This window comes from Octodon degus, unplaced genomic scaffold, assembly GCF_000260255.1.
Source record: "Octodon degus isolate 3935 unplaced genomic scaffold, OctDeg1.0 scaffold00078, whole genome shotgun sequence".
Lineage (NCBI taxonomy): Eukaryota > Metazoa > Chordata > Mammalia > Rodentia > Octodontidae > Octodon > Octodon degus.
Genome location: NW_004524654.1, coordinates 5256229 through 5273781, shown reverse-complemented (window position 1 = coordinate 5273781; position 17553 = coordinate 5256229). Strand labels below are relative to the sequence as shown.

Here is a 17553-nt window from a genome sequence, read left to right as displayed (position 1 = left end):
AGGGGAAGGGAGGGAATTCAGCCCAAAGTCTATGAGATAACTAAAGTTTATTTCTCATCTGGAGAAAAGACTTTGTCAGACAACTGAGAAAATCTAGAGGAGTTGCCTCATACTGGCTAGGGTTATCTGGGACTTAGGTAAAACTGTACTGCCTCATCCCCTTAAGGTTCTCTGAAATCCTAGCTCAAAAGTGTAGTGAATGCCAGTACTCAGGCTGAGGCAGGAGGAGTATTATGAGTTTAGGACCAATCTATGTGAGTTCGAGGTCAGCCTGAACTACATAGGGACATTGTTTCAAAAAAAAAAAAAAAAGACTGCAGTAAAAATACATTTATCAATAAAAGAAGTGTGTAGGGAAGGAAGCAATATAAAAACTGGAGAACAATTGTAATATTTCACTGTACAGTTCATAATCCTTATTTCAAATGACTAAATGAATTTATCAATGATATATATACTATGGTAAATAAATAGGCACAGAACTTAATTTAGAACATTTAACTACCTAAATGTGAAGGAGAAATTTCAATTCAGATTTTCTGATTCTGAAGTCCATCCTTCTGTTTCTATACCACACAGCTTCTCAAATTTATTTATTTATTTATTTATTTTCTCAAATTTAAAAGTATCTACACTATGAGTATTACCTCCCACCCATTACAACCACTTAGTACATTCTTCTTCTTCTCTTTTTTCCCCTAATCAGATCACTTATGGATAATATTTACTTGTAAATATCATTTACATTCACTTTCTATTAAATGACAGAGATAATTAACATCTAATTGTGATAAGAATGTTGCAAGACTAGTACTACAATAAAACTATTCCTTAAGGAATAAGGTGCTAAATATTTTCATCAGTATACTTTATCACTATTTAGCAAAGTGATAATTAGTCAGCAACAATATGGGACAGTCAAGGTACTAGGGCCATAATCTTAGAACTTTAAACTGGAAATCTGCCCTGAATTGGAAATAATAGACTTATGACTTATCTCTTGTAACATGTCTATTTGTAACTGGAAAAAATATAGATAAAATAGATTTTGTATGTTGCAGCTGGAAAAGGGGGACCTTTTATATAGTATTGTACTTAAATTTACATTTAAAAAATCAATACTGATTTTTTTAAAGCAAACAAACAAACAAACAAACAAAACCAGCAAATTTGACTTCCCAAAATTTAGAAGTAAATGCTACTGGAATTTATATTGGAAGTGCATGAAATCTGTCTACCAATTTTGGAAGTATGACCATTTTGATAGTATTGATTCTACCTATCCAGGAACAAGGGATTATCTTTCTATTTTCTGATGTTGTCTTCAATTTTCTTTTTCACAGTGCTGTAGTTTTCATAGTAAAGATCTTTCATTTTCTTAGGTAATATCTAAGTATATAATTTTTATTGGTGCTATTGTGAATGGCATTTTTGTCCTAATTTCTTTTTCAGTGTGTTCACATTAGCGTGCAGGAATGCTACTAAATTTTGTGTGTTAGTTTTGTATCCCACTACATTAGTGAATTTCCTTATTAATTCTGAGTCTTTTGGTGGATTTTTTTTTGGGCCTTTTACATAAAGGGTAATGTCATCTGCAAATAATAATAATGTGACTTCTTCCTTTCCTTTATGTAGTCCTTTTATTTCTTCTTGCCTTTCTGCTCCTAATATTGTGAATACTATGTTAAAGAGGAATGGTGATAGCGATAATCTTGTCTTGTTTCTCATTTTAAAGAAAAACCTTCTAGTTTTTGCCCAATGTAATATTATGTTGGCAGTACATTTGTCATAAATATTTTTTTATGAGATTGAGATAATGTCGTTTTATAACTTTTTTCTGTTTTTTTTTATCATGAATAGATGTTCAATCTTGTCAAAGGCTTTTGCTACATCTATTGAAATGATCATTTTCTAAAAGATTTTTTAAAGACTGTTCAATATATACATTGTTGATCATAATGATCTCAATAATAAAATTAAAATTTAAGTGTAATGATCTGGGATTTTAAGAAATACCTAGATTTCCTTTCAACAGAGCTCTGAGCCTGATGATTAGACAATCTTCCCAAGCTGAGAAATTTATGGACAAAAAGTTATCATTGAAAATAAATGGTGGTGGACATGTTCAAGGAATATTAGAAGGATTTGATCCCTTTATTAATTTTGTGATAAGTAAATATGTGAAGATGGCAATTAGTGGTAACAGAACAATGTCGGAATGGTGATAATATAAGGAAATAGTATCATCATGTTGTAAGCTTTGGAATGTTTAAATAATGACTGACTGCTTAGCAGAGAAATTCACGCCTCTCTCCAAAGCACTAGCTTCACTGTAACTGAAAACTGGGTCATATACATTTTCATATTAAATTTTTTGTTAAATAATCCTTTGTACTAGTCAAAAAATACATACAAATTAAGTCTGCCATATAAATAGGTACTTCTATACTCATCTTGAGCATTAAAGATGTACTGAAGAAGCTAAAGGCACCAAGAAAATAAGAAAGAAGTTGTAGTAATCTCATTATACATTCTCCCTTACAACCTTATCTGACATTTACATATAAAATACTGAAACTTGACAGAAACTTGGTATGCGTGGGCTTTCCAAAGTTGCTTATTTATAACTTTTGAATAAGTGATGATAAAGAAAAATAACAACAATATTGGTTAGAAGGATAAAAATTTTAAGTATTTGTGACATTAAATTTTAAACGACTTATAAAACAAGTGATATTCATATGACTTTCTTATCAGAAATAAATATTACAAACATCTTCATTAATAACGTAATTTTAAAATCTACATGTTAATCAATGAAAATAACGTCTTTTTTCCAGCAATCACTGAAGACTTATAGCAGCTATCAAAATGAATTCAAAACCACAGGCCTAATCTATCTAGCATGTAAAGCTTTCAGTGAAAACTAAAGAAAATTTGAATGCTTTATTTCTTTAAGCTACTAACATAACTATATTACTAGTAAAATGTTTGTCAATCAAACAAACCAGATTAGAATACTCGTATTGCATTCTGTGTGTTTAGGTCAAAGAATAACAAGTAAATCCTAAAATCACTCTTTTTTTTTTTTTTTTTTTTGTAATTTAGGGAAAGGTCTACAGGGTGTTCAGGGTCTCACTACTAGATCAGACTCAGAGTGATCCGCTTGTTTACACCCTCCCAAGAGCTGGGATTACAGGCCCATGCCACCACACCCAGTCTCAATTGCCATCTCAGCGTGCCCTGGGGGTAGGGCCAGCATGGAAGCCCCGGAGATTGAACCCCCAGTCCCTGTACCTGCTTATAGGTGCTTTAATCTGCTGAGCTATTTAATCTGCTGAGCTGGCCCTTAAAAATCACTCATTCAAAGTTACTGGAGAATAAATACATCTCATAAACCACTGGATATTAATTAAAATGCTTATTAAATAGTTATAGTAAAATCTATATAATCTATTTTGAAAATAACTGCTATAGAAATCGTATATTAATACACTCCTAATATCAAAAATGACAATTGGATTTATCCATTGCTTAAGATTATTCCCACCTTCTTTTCAAAATTGAAACTCGTGTTGTGGATCACGAGTCCAATTTACATAGTGAGACCTTGTAGAACCTGTCCTAAAATACAAAAAAAAAAAAAAAAAAGTCTAGTGTTAACAATCTTTCTTATTGACTAAATATATTTTATATCTACGTCCCTAAAGAGAAAGGTCTTCAAATAATAAAGTACTCAGTGGCTATTATGGTTTAGATCAAAAATGTTCCCCAAGTTGGACATGGTGGCACACACTGTAATTCCAATACTTGGGAAGCTGAAGGAGAACTGCCTCAAATTCAAGGCTAGCTGGAGCAATATAGTGAATTCAAGGCAAGCACAGGCTACATAGCAAGACCCTGTCTTTTAAAAAAAGGTTCCCCCAGGGACTGGGGAGATGGCTCAGTAGAATAAGCACTTGCCTGGCAAGTGCAAGGGCCTGAGTTCAATCCCCGGTTCCACCAAAAAAAAAAGAAAGAGAAAGAAAAAGAAAAAGAAAAAAAGTTTTCCCCAAAGACTAATGCATTCAGAGGTGGGACTTTTGAAAGGTATGACTAGATCATGGGGTGCTAACCTCATCATTGATGAGGTCATCAATCTATATGCTTTTACACTAGGAAGCAGCATCTTATTGGAGGAAGTAGATCACAGGAAGAGTAGCCTTTGAAGGATAGTTCTTTCCTCTGGCTCTCTGTCTCTAGTAAAGTTAGCTTTCTTCTGCTATGCCCTTCTGTCATGATGTTTCTGCCTCAAAGCAAGGATTAAAACCTCTGAAACTATGAGTAAGAATAAGCCTTTTCTCCTCTAAATTGACTTTCTTGGGTATTTGGTCACAACAACAAAAACCTGACTGATACACTTAAAAATAAGTATACAAATAAACAAGATGCTCAGGAAAGGAAAGTAAGAAAGGAAAAGGAGGGAGAGAAACAGAAAGAGAAATACTGTAGGAAAAATATAGCACAAAAGTTAGAACATGTATTGTCAAAACCCAAATGGTTCAAGAATAAAAATATTTACATGAGGCCAAGTCAAATCCATAGCTCTAAAGAAAAATAAAATAAAAACATTACATATTAAAGAAATGGTAAACATCTCTAAGATTGTTACTCTAGCCCCCAAACAAACAATAAAGTAGAATGTGTGTGCTCGCTGTATTATTCTTTTGACTTGTTTATGGGTTTAACACATCTTAAAATAAATAATTAAAAGTCAATGCAGGCTTGCCAAGAGTTCAAGATTAAGAAATGAACAGATCAATGGAGGGAAGGGATGATAAGAAGAAAATTCTAGGAATGGGAAACAGCATATACAAAGACTTAGAGGGAGGAAACAGCCTACTGCCAGAAATCACAAGTAATTCAATATGCCTGAGGAAATTATACATTTGGAGGAAAGTGAGAAATTGTGAAGTTATTAAAGAGAGGTAAGAACTTAAAAGTATTTAAAGGAACTCATAAATTTATTAAAGGATTAAGGAAACTAGATTGCATCATGACAAAAAATCAAAAATAATTTAAAAAAGAATGACACAATCAAATGTGTATTGAAGGAGACTAAATCAAGAGACCAGTTTGGAAACAAAATAACCTAGGTGAGGTGACACTAAAATTGAATTCTAATGGTATAGGAGAAGAAAATCTGGAAAGATTTTAGATCTTAGCTAGGCATGGTGATGGCTGCCTATATTCCCAGCTACTTGGGAAGAAGGGGCAAGAGGGTCATACTGGAGGTCAATCTGAGTAATCTAGCAAGTTTCTGTCTCAAAATAAAAAAAGCTAGGGATGTAGCTCAGTGGCAAAGCATTTGCCTAGCATGTGAAACTCCATGTTCAATCCTCAGTATGGAGCAGAGAAAAACTTTCTTCAGTAGAAACTTCTTTTAAGTGTCCCACATTCAAATTTCTAACTGTTTACTGAATATTTTCACCTTTATGTTTTACTGATACTTACAATTCAATATGTACATCCAAACTTATAATCATCTGCCATCTAAATCACCTCTGCCACCTGCCCAAATTTTATTCCTTCTCTAGCTCAGCTAATGGCAACACCATATGTACTTACCAAAAGTAGCAATCCTACAGCCAATCTGACTCCCTCACTTCTCCAACTATCTTTAATTAATGTATCAAGTTGGAACATCCTAAGGAATTTACCTCTAAATACATCTCAGATCTTTCTCTTACTGTTCATTCCAACTGCCACTGCTATAGTTCAGAGCTGTAAGTGACAATTAGACTACTGTGACAGTCTCCTACCAAAAGTCCTTCTTAGGACTAAAATCACTTTGCTTCAGAATCAACATTTTTAAAGTTCACATCTGACTAAGCTACGCCCGACAAGAATAAAAAAACTTCGTCTTAGAATCCTGCTATCTGGGCACAATCTGCCCAGTTTAACCAAACTGCAAAAAGTCATTAAAAATAACCAGTGCATGAATTTTCTTAACTTAATTATTATAACTTCCAAATTTTAGTTAATTCACTCTATTGAAGAAAAACATGTATATCACAATAGTCATACACCAGTCCTAGAATGTCCTTTTTGTCAAAATATCAGCTATTCAAATATAAAATTCTCCAAATCTATAGAACTTTTGCTATACAAACTTCCCTCCATTGTCTAAAATTGTTTTTTTAATCTGTTGCAGTAAGAAAAATACCTACCAATATTACAAGACTTATTCTGAATATTGTCTTCTAATATTCTACCCTTCAGTTACACTATGGAACAAACCTTACTAAATAACTAGAGTTCTATCTACCTCTATTCTAACGATCATGAAGGAAAATCGACCAGTTGTGAGGAAAATTGTGAGAATCAGATCTTCTCCCCCATTCATGTATTCTAATTAACTGGACTCTAAATGCTAAATTGTAAACTGTGGACAACTGGATATACAAAAAAATCAAAATAACTCTTTTTGCATTTTAAAATGCTGAAAATAATAGAAAAAGAAACAAACCTAGAAAAAGATAACGAGTTTTACAAATTATAGCTACGTTTAAAACCAATATTTTAAGCCAGAAATGTTGGCATGGCCTGTAATCCCAGCCCTCTGGGCTGAAGCAGAATATACCATGAGTAGGCCAGGATGGAATACAAATTTAGGCTGGGACTCTGTCTCAAGACAACACCAATAAGAAAACCTCAGGGGCTGGCCAAATAGCTCAGCAGGATGAAAGCTTCTATTTAGGCAGACACAGGGGCTGAGAGTTCCACCAGGCCTGTCATGCCAGCCCCACCCCCGGGGGTGCACTGAGACAGTGATTGAGACTGGGCGTGGTGGCCCACACCTGTAATCCCAGCACTTTGGAGGGTGTAAACAGAAGGATCACTGCATAGAGTCTGATCTATGCAGTGAGACCCTGTACACCCTGTCCTAAATACAGAAGAAAAAGAAAGAAAGAAAACAAACCCCTATTTCTTTAGTTAAATCCTCCCATAAAGAACAATTACCACTGGTAGAAAAACCTTTCAATACAAAGAAAGTCATACCTTCTAAGTGAAAAGGAATTAGCTTCATTTAGAAAAGTCTTAAAACTTTTTGTGGAAGTAAATCACTTCCCAAAAACAATACCAACAGTATATATTTTCATGTTTTCTCAAGTAGCATATTTTGAAAAACAAGTCACTTTTTTTTTCTTCTTTTTGTCTTTTTGAAATGCGGTGTGGCTATACAGTGCAGGCTGGTCTTGAGCTCCTGTTGTAGTCCAGGCTAGTCTTGAACTTGCAATGATCTGCCTGTCTCAGCCACCCGAGTACTGAGATAACAGGTGTGCACTACCATGACCAACTAGGTAACCTTTTCTAGATAACTGAATTTCACCATTATAATAGTAATAACCTCAAGTGCTAAAGAAGTTATTTTGCACTTTTATTAAGAACCTTTCGAATACACAGACACAAAATGGACATTCATCTGTATCCCCTTTTTTTGTTTAGTTCTGTTATTTGAATATTATAGGTGTGTTAACTCAGCAAAATATTCTAAAAGAGTCCAGTAGTCCATAATAGTATTGGGTCTTCCGCTTCACTGGCAATGTCAGAAACTGTTGACCTGAGCGCCTTACAGCTCAACATAACAGCATGGCTTTACTTCTTATACTTCGTTTTTATACTTTTCTGCTGGATGGTTAAGACCAAGATAAAGCAAGACCGAATGGTTAGGATAGATATACAGTTACATTCTCTTAATGAATAGAGGGATTTGTTCTAACAGTGTTCGTAAATAGGATATCATGTCCGCATCTTGTACAGTAATTAACCACTAGGAAGAATGTATGCAATGTGTTAATTATTGAAACTGTCCTACCAAGTTGGTTTGAAACTGTCTCACTGCTATTTGTTTCTCAATAAAATTATGGAAGGGCTGGTGAGATGGCTCAGTGGTCTAAAGCACCTACTTGGAACAAGCTTAGCAAAGCACAGGGACCGCGGTTCAATCCCCCAGCACCACATACCAGCCAGCCCCGCCCCCTGGTGGGCTGAGCTGGCCACACACACACACACACACACACACATAAATAAATAAAAATTTTAAAAAATAAATAAATAAAATTGTGGAAAAAAATAAAATAAAATCACTATTATATTCTACCTAGAAAAAAAAAGAACCTTTCACATTATAGTGACATACTAAAATTTTTAGTAATGTGTGATAGATGGAAACAGATATTTAGAATTTTTCTATTCTCTAGAGGCTTTCATCACTCACAATTCTTCATTTTGTCATTTCTATCCTCCTGCCTTTGACAATATCTATATCCCTAACTAGATTCTTGTGAAAATAACTATTATTTAGTATAGTGTTGATCCAGTATCTTAATACATATTTACTTAATTCTTACAATAACCTTACAATACAGGAATTATCAGTATTATTTTGTACATGAGAAAATGAAGTCAGAAAAATTGAATAATCTAAGATTATATGAATAACCTCTCTCGGATTATATGAAAGTAACCCCCCACTGTCAAATCATCTTTAATCACTGAATTAAGCCTGAAAAACATTAAGTCAATGTGATGCCTACAGAAGAAAAAAAGATAATGTATAAACTTTGAATTTTTCTGGACACTCACAACATACATACATACATATGCACACACCATTAATTAAAATATAGTTTGCTTCTTTCTTAGCAGTTGAAGCTTCCATGAAAGAAAGAAAGAAAAAAAAAACCTTCTAGTTAAATTAGATACTATCACTATCACGTTTATTTCTAATTTCAAAAAACTATGCAACAATAACCACAAATCAAAACATAATATTAAAATGGCTTTACATAAAGCCATTTCAAGGGGAAAAGGTGGCAACAGGATATAGCTCAATGGTAAAGTACTTGTCAAGCATTTGTGAGGCCCTGGAGTTAATCCCCACCACCCAAAAGATTAAAATTAAAAAGATATTGTTCTGCAGATTTGAAGACTAAACAATAGCTACATAGTATGTCACAGATTTCTTTTTACTTTCTCAACTGCCTTGACCTGTCAAAGAAGAGTAAACAGAGGATTTAGTATTACTCTAACCCTACCAAACAGTGCTTACTAAGTATTTTTCTCCCATTAGGGACCAAGAACAGAAGTTCAGACCCTTACCAGAATCATACAAACCACAGATTTATAATAGTACTACTGACATTTTTAGTCAGATACTTCTCCTTTGTGTACGGGTAGGGTATGTCTTGTACATCGTACGATATTTCCCATCATCACTGAATAGATGCCAATAGCACGCCCCATTTAGTTGTGATAACCAAAAACATCCCCAGACACTGTGTCGAAGGTCCTTGGGAGAGCAAAATCATTCATGGAAAACCATTGTTTTAGATGTTAGGGTCCTGAATCTTTGAAAAAAAGTCCAGTCTTGTTAATTATAAGTTTGTTTCTAAAATTTAGACATTTAAAAATATAATGGTAATAGTACAAGATAGATATCTTTATGGTTGTCATATTTTAGGTTAAAGCACCTTTTAGAAAACTTTATAACACGCATACTTTTAGTCACCTATTTATCCTCAAAGTGGGAAAGAAATGTTCAGTTCTTTCGCAGCTCTGCTAGCAAAAGGCCACCTATGAGGAGTTACCAAGAAAATAGTGAACGTTTTAAAATTTAAAAAATTATTACAGTAAGACTTAGCCCCCTCAAAATATTCTCCTTCCCTTCAAACACATTTATCCCATCATTCTTGCCATTTTTTTAACTTTATGTGAAAATAAAACAAATTTCATGACAAAATGAGAATAACAAGTCAATATATTGTATATCATTATCATGACAGTAGTTATTCAGAGTACAAGACATAGAACAAATTTCTACGAAAAAAGATAACCGCACAAAATTTTTTTCAATGAACTAAGAAAAACACTTTATTTATAAAGTGAATTAACATATACACTAAATGCTTTGAGAAAGTGGAATAAACGATCTAGGGGATTATTTGAAGTCTTCTTCCTACTTCTATTTATCTTTTATTTTGCTCGTGTGTGTGTGTGTGTGTGTGTGTGTATAATTTATACATATTATATAAGAGAAACTATGCAATATTGAAGCTTGTGCATCTAACTTAGTTCACTTAACATTATGTTCTCAAGTTACATCCATTTACCTATGAATGCCTCAAGTTTATCTTTACTATTCTTGCCACTCTGGGAAGCAGTTCTGGAAGTCCTCATTAGTGAGTACTTAATTGCACTGTCATGGCTGCCTGGATGTTCTAAATTCAAATGTTACCTTTCCTGATCATTCTGACTTTGGGAAAAAGCCAGAAGTCCCAAGCTGCCAGATCCAGTGAATAAGGTAAATGAAAGCACACTGTACCATTTTACCAGTATGCCTTTCTGTTGGATGTTACCTGTCAGGATCATTCACTATTTGAGGACTCAACCATTATTTTTGATTGAACCTTGCAAACATATTCATGAGAAAAGACTTCCAGAACTGCTTTAGAAAATGGCAAACATGATGGAATAAGTGTGTTTGACCAGGAAGGACTTGGGGGAGCACGGCAAGGGGAATTAATGACAATAATTAATTAGTGCCCTTTATTGTAATAAATGTTTAAACATGCACTATGTATTTCAATCATACCTATATATACATATATAGAAGAACACAAACAATCCAAACATACAAACCCCAGCACTCCTCAAATCCCCCACTTCTTGTTTCACATGCCACACTGGTTCTTAACCTGTGTATCCTGGAGGTTAAAGCTTATATCTAGCTTTCAGATTTGTTCATCTGGTTCCTACAATTTGTAAGCCACTCAGGAATAAGCTGATGAACTTTAACTTTACTACAACTTGATATTCTGATATTTAATAATAAAAATACTCTTCCCACTTTTACTTACTGACCCCAGCTGACCAAACTACTTCTTGAGGTCACTGATGCCATTCAGACAACCTTTCTGCTGTCTTTGAATTTTGTATTTATACTGACACAATGGAATAGTATTCCAGTTATTTACAATATATCTTTTAATACCAATGATCAGTTACTCCCTGATACAAATAAAATATTTTCAACATGTAAATGTTAAAAGACTAATTTTTCAAGAAACTTTGAAAGGCCTTTTATATGAGGCCCATATTAGGAAAATATTGAGACAAAAAGTAGATTAGTGGATACCTAGAAATGGGGATGTGTGAGAGAGAATGAGGAGTAACTGCTAATGGCTTCAAGGGCTTCTTTTTTGGTGAGGACAACAAAATGTTTTAAAATTAGATGGCGATGGTCAGACAACTTAGTAAACATACTAAAAACCAATGAATTGTATTTTTAAGTGGGTATACTTTATGATATATTAATTATAACTCAATAGGGGCCCGGGAGATGGCTCAGTGAAATAAGTGCTTGCCTGGCAAGTGCAAGGGCCTGAGTTCAATCCCTGGTTCCACCAAAAAGAAAAAAAAAACCCAACTCAATAAAGCTAGTTTTTAAAAGTTAACACAGGAAAACAGAATTTTAATCAACATTATTGATAGCATTGTGTGTGATTAGGGACAAGCTCTGCAGTTTGCCACTTCAGGGGTTATACAAGATTTGATTGAATTTTGACATTAAAAACTTAATTACCTTATCCAGAAAGAAATATTCACCTTTCCAGAAAACCAACATGTAAATTTAATCATAACTTTGGATAATGTTACCAGTCATACTTTTGAAAACCACTTCAGAAAGCCAAATGCTATAGCAACAATATCTCCCCAAAAACAATATATGAATATCAATAAAAAATATGAAGTCCTTAGTTTAATTAAGACACTGACACTGTAGTCATATAATAAACAGAACATAAATTTAAAATAGCCAAATTACACGGTTGCAAACATCTCCAAAACCACAACTAACAATTTCACATCTTGACCATTTTACCCAAACCATCATTAATAATGTCGATCACCATAAACCATCAATACTCCTTTCTAGGAAATCAAACTGTGCTATACAAATAAAGTCAAACATTCCATCTGTTCCATCACAACTACTTAGAAATCATACTTTACCAATTAGAACTCCCTATCAGACTTATAAAAGTGAATGTACATCAAAATCTGCACCTTAAGTTATCATAATAATATATTTCTCTAAACCACAAATAATTCACTATGATATCACTTCCCCAGTAAATATTGATTGTTAAGGCTGTCCAGGTTTTGACAAATCAGAAAAAAAGCCAATTAAAACACTCCCACCAACTTAATCTTTTGAAAGAGGAGGCTCTATGCAGATGAAAACATAAAGCTGGTTAAAGGGGAATTTTAAAAATACATATTTTTTTACAACTTCGGACAGCTAAAATTCTAAAAATTACCATCCTAAATTTAACATGGATAAACCAATGGGCTAATTATAACGTCAGGAAAAAGTTCTCCAAGAACGACCAGAGGGCAAGGATGGCCTTGCCTTTAGAGCTAAGCGGAGATAGAAGGAAGCACAGCTGAAGAAAATACTCATTGAAAAATTATTGCGAAGTAAATTGCAAAAGACCGAGTTATTTTTGGGTTACACACACGGGTTAATTATTCCTGTAGGTTCCAAGAGGGGTAAAGGCCCGGCTGCAAGAAAAGAGGGAAAGTTTAGGGTCGCGGTCCCTGAGGAGTGATGGAAGTTCCCAAGCTGGAATCGCCCAGGCGGCAAGAAGGGCTGGAGTGGTGTCAGCGGCAGCTGACGGGCAGTGGGGAGAACAGCTGCCCGCCGCGACATCAGAGGGAGAGTGACAAGGAAGAGGAGCGACCGAGAGAGGAACCGGAGCTTCGGGACCGTCGCTGCAGACCGACACTCCGTGCGCCGGAGGTCGAGGAGGGGACCCAGGGGTGGGGTCTCGGTCTCCGCCGCTGGAGGCCCGGCTGAGGGGGCCGCGCACAGGGGCTGCCGCTCCGGCCGGCCGACACCTACCTGCGGGTCCGGGCAGCCGCCCCAGAGCGAGGCCTAGTGCATCGCCGCCGCCTCCAGCCTCCGCGTCGCGCCGAGCCTGCTGCTCCGCGGCCACCGCCGCCCCAAGCCGGGCCGGCCCGAGCCCGGCTTCCCGCCTCTGCCCCGCGCCGGCGGCCCGTCGGCCAGGGGAGCGCAGAGCCGCCGTCCGGAGCCCCGCTCCGCTCCGCGGTGAGAGGCGGCAGCGGCGGCTCCCTCACGTCTCTCCCGGGTGTCCTGTCAGCCAGCAGTTTCCCCCGGGTCCGCAGCGCCGCCTCCGCCGCTGCTGCCACCGCCTCTCCCACATCCCCAGCCTCCAGGGGAGCCGCCGCCGCCGCGCCGCGACCACTGTCCCTCGCGTTTCTGCTGCCTACTCCACTGCCTCCCTCACCCCGCTGGCCAGGCCCGGGCTGCGTCTGGGGAGACGGCGCCGAGGCTGCCGCGAGGCCGCCACAGCCCCCGGCCCACAATCCACCGCGCGGCGCCTTCGGGGCGGGAGGGCCGCGGCCCGGGCCCGGGCGGGGCGGCAGGCGCAGCCCGGCTTCCCGCGGGCCGGGGAGCACCCAGCGCGGTTCCCCCGCGCCTCCTGCGCGAGTGCTGCGGACAAAGAACTCGTCCCTGCGCGCCCCGGCCGCAAGACCCTCCCCCACCCCGGTTGTCCCCGGGAGCTCCAGGTGCAGTCCTCCGCCTCACGCGTGCGGGACGCGATTCTTCTGGGAAGCCCTCTCCTACCCCGCGCGCCAGCAACCCCAGACATCCCTAAGTCAACCCAACACCTTTTAAAGCAGACATTGCCACAGGATTGCCCCTCTCCTTTCACCCCCTCACAGTAACGCCGCCGTTTGGTTTCCCAATTAAAGCGCATCAAAGGTGGAAAGGTCACCCCCACCCACCCCAAGGACACCACGCTGGGCTCTGAATTGTCCGCTGAAACCTTGTGGAGTCTTCTCCCCAAGTTCCAGGCCTTCGTCCTGGCACCTATCACCCTTCCCTGACGCTGAAATCAGTTATTCCTGCTAAGTGAAGAATGAGATTATTGAAGTATGTGTGTTTATTGTTAATATTCTTAACAATATTCCAATTCAGCCCGGTTCCAGAGAGTTGCAACCTTAACACTAATAAAATACAATTCATAAGAAAGCAATGTCTTAGATTTTTTTTCAAAGGTTCTCATTTGAATGCTTGTGTCCCAGTTTTAGGAAAGTTTTATTCCATTTGTGTTTGCTAAAAATGAATTTGAAGCATTTATAAGGTATTCAATGTTTTAACAAATCAAAAATGAAAATAAGTCTCACAGTTGGACACTGGGGAAAATATTGATGTAAGTTTTACTTTCAGTCACTTTGAAAAACTGCAAACATTTTTCTTTCTGAAAGAATTTATCCAACAAAGAGATAGAATTAGGAAGGAAAAGACAAAGAAGAAAAAAGCAAAAATAGAAGTAATACATATTGTTTTGTTTTTGTTTTTTAAACCAAGGATCAAACCCAGGACCTTGTGCTTGCCAGGCAGGTGTTTATGCTGCTGAGCTATATCCCAGCCTCAATTCATTATATTTTTAAGTACAGTTCTCTACAGTTTATAAAAATTCCAAATATGAAATAAATTTAAGACAAGAAAGAAGCCAGCCCTGATTATAAGCACCTGTTGTTCCAGCTACTATATAAATCAAGACAGGAGTAGTCCAAATATGTGGCCAGCTTGAACAATTTAGTAAAACCCATCTCACAATAAAAAGGTCTGAAATTAAATTTAAAATTAAATAAATAAAATTAAAATTAAGAGTTCAGAGGGTGTAGCTCAGTGGTAAAGAGCTTGCCTAATATTGAACAAGATCCCTCAAATAAATATGACAGGGCCGAGGAGATAGCTCAGTAGAAAAAGCGCTTCCCTGGCAAGCACAAGGGCCTGAGTTCAATCCCCAGTTCTGCCAAAATAAATAAATAAGGCAACAAACCAAATTAAAAAAAAAAAAAAGATATCTTCTTACATCCCTGATATTTTATAAAATCAAATGCGTTTACACAGAAGTGGACTGGAATGATAGTTACCAGAGGGTAGGAAATAGGAGATAACAAACAGGGAGAGACTCAAAGACACTCTTTAAGTTAGATAAGAAGGAATAAATTCTAGTGATCTGCTGCACAGAATAGTAATTATAGTTACTATAATTAATAATAATGTGGGGCTGGTGAGATGGCTCAGTGGTCTAAAGCACCTACTTAGAACAAGCTTGGTAAAGCACGGGGACCACGGTTCAATCCCCCAGCACCACATGCCAGCCAGCACCGCCCCCTGGTGGGCTGAGCTGGCTACACACACACACACACACACACACACACACACAAATAAAAATAAAATAAAAAAATAATAATGTATAAAATTGCTGAAAGGGTAGATCTTATTCTCATCATTAAAAAAAAAAATAGGTGAGGGCTGGCCAGATAGCTCAGCGGACTAAAGCATCTGCTTAGGCAGAGCACAGGGCCCCGGGTTTGATCTAGGCATGCCGTGGGGCACCACCCCCATGCCACGCTGAGATGGTAAATGAGACTGGGCACGGTGGTGCATGCCTGTAATCCCAGCTCTTGGGAGGCTGAACACAGGCGCATCACTAGGAGTCTGATATACGTAGTGAGACCCTACAGACTCTATTAAAAAAAAAACCTTTAAAAAAATAGTTGAAGTGGTGGACATGTTAATTGATTTGATTTAATCACACCACACACTCTCTCTCTCTCTCTTTCTCTCTCTCTCTCTCTCTCTCTATATATATATATATATATATATGAACAGTGCATTATATCCCATAAATTTATACAATTGTCAAATAAATTTCTTAAGAATTTTAAACAAATTTATAACGGTAAAAGGATTAACCAAATTTTATCTAAGGCCAAAGAGAAAGGAATTTCGCTTTATGACTAGAATCCGTTCATACATTATACTAAGAAATGGATTTAGTAGTGTCTTATATTTTGAACCTACATCAGGAAGTGAACAACCATTCAAAGTCTGCCTCAGTGGTGGCTTTGGCCTTTTAAAAAATACTCCACCTTGTTCCAGAAAAGATTCCAATTTGTTCTAGTTTGCATATGGGTTAATTTGTAGCCATTGGGTGTCTCCAGGTAACTAGAGCAAGACAAACAGGTTTGCTTTGTCATTTTCCACCTGTTGATAACATACCATAAGAAGAAAATATACACTAAGTATTATGCTCAGTTCTTTCAGGGACAGCGCAGTGCTTACTTTTCCCTTTCCACAGAACAATTCATAATCTTAAATCTAAAGAAAAAAGTAAATGCTGATCAAGTTTGAAAATGAGAGAGAAAGAAATTAAACCATCTTGTTTAAAGACCAAAAAATTTCATAACTAGGTTCATTTGTTATCTCTTGAATCATTCTGATTTATTTAAATATTATATGTCGAATTAGAAATAAATGTGTATAGATATATTATTAATTCTCATTTCCAGAAATCATAGATGACAGAAAATTAAGAAAACTTGATAGAAGATTCTGTCATTGACCTCAAAAAGAGCAAATATCAAGAAAATAGTTAACTACCATATTAAGTGGTCTTGGCATATTTACTATATATTCACAGCTAGGTGTGGTGGTGCATGCCTATAATTCCAGCAATCTAGGAAGCTGAGACAGGATTGTGAGTTTGAGCTGAGGCTGGGCAACTTAGGATTTGGTAAACCCCATCTGAAAATAAAAAATAAGAAAAGGAGCTAGGATGTAGCTCAGTGCAAAGGCCCTGCCTGGGTTCAGTCTCCAATACCACACGCACACAGGAAAGAAAAGAAACTAGGCATTCATGTGTCAATATAAATACAGAGGGGAAAGGAGGTGATGGTATAAGGAATAAATAGGAATTTTTTTGGGGGGGCTGGCTCAGCCTCCGTTGGGATGAGGCTTGTACAGCATGTGGTATTAGGGAACAAACTGTAGTCCCCTGTGCTGCCTAAGCTTGCCTAAGCAGACACTTAGACTGCTGAGCTATCTCACCAGCCCAGGAAAAACTTCTTGTAATTTATAAAGATATGAGTATTAGCCCCCTCCTTTTTTTCCACAATATCAAACTTGAGTCTATCAAATGGAAATTCCCTCAAGTTCTCTAACCTAGTTTATAGACAAGTATTCATAACTAGATTTTATGGTTAGTATAAATTGCCCTTGGTAAGCATGTACTCATAAATTGAAAATATGATGCTGGTAGTTATTTCATCAGTGTTTGACTTTTTGATCCAGTGTCTGGAATTATTTTCTCTATCATATTGGAGCTGCTTTTTAACTGTACAATGTTTAAGTGTCATCATTTATAGTACTATGACTCTAACCTGAAATTGCTTTGATGTTTCCCAATATTCAATGTAGGATTATCTTAATATAGAAAAACTTTCCAGTTGACACACAATATGATGTAAGATGTTAAAACTAAGTGTGAGTTATAAGCACCAGTAAGGGTGCAACCGTTATGGAAATCAGGATGGAGACTCCTTAGAAAAGTTGGTCTGGAAATCCCCTTTAAACCAGCTATTCCTCTACTGGGAATTTTCCCAGAGGATCTGAAAACATCATAT

At 37.1% G+C, this 17553-nt stretch overlaps 1 protein-coding gene across 4 annotated transcripts in view; it reads right to left on the bottom strand.

Annotated features, from left to right (window-relative positions):
- The window catches only part of Vps54 (VPS54, GARP complex subunit), a 114151-nt gene extending 100854 nt beyond the window's left edge, over positions 1-13297 (bottom strand). For 2 of the 4 annotated variants that reach the window (XM_004636157.3, XM_004636158.3), the window contains exon 1: positions 12950-13297. The gene's annotated coding sequence lies outside the window, so the exon portion shown is untranslated. Of the gene's footprint in view, positions 1-3550; positions 3612-12949 lie in introns of those variants that run through there. The other 2 variants (XM_023720836.1, XM_023720834.1) reach the window with 2 other exon arrangements.
- Positions 13298-17553: the final 4256 nt, after the last annotated feature.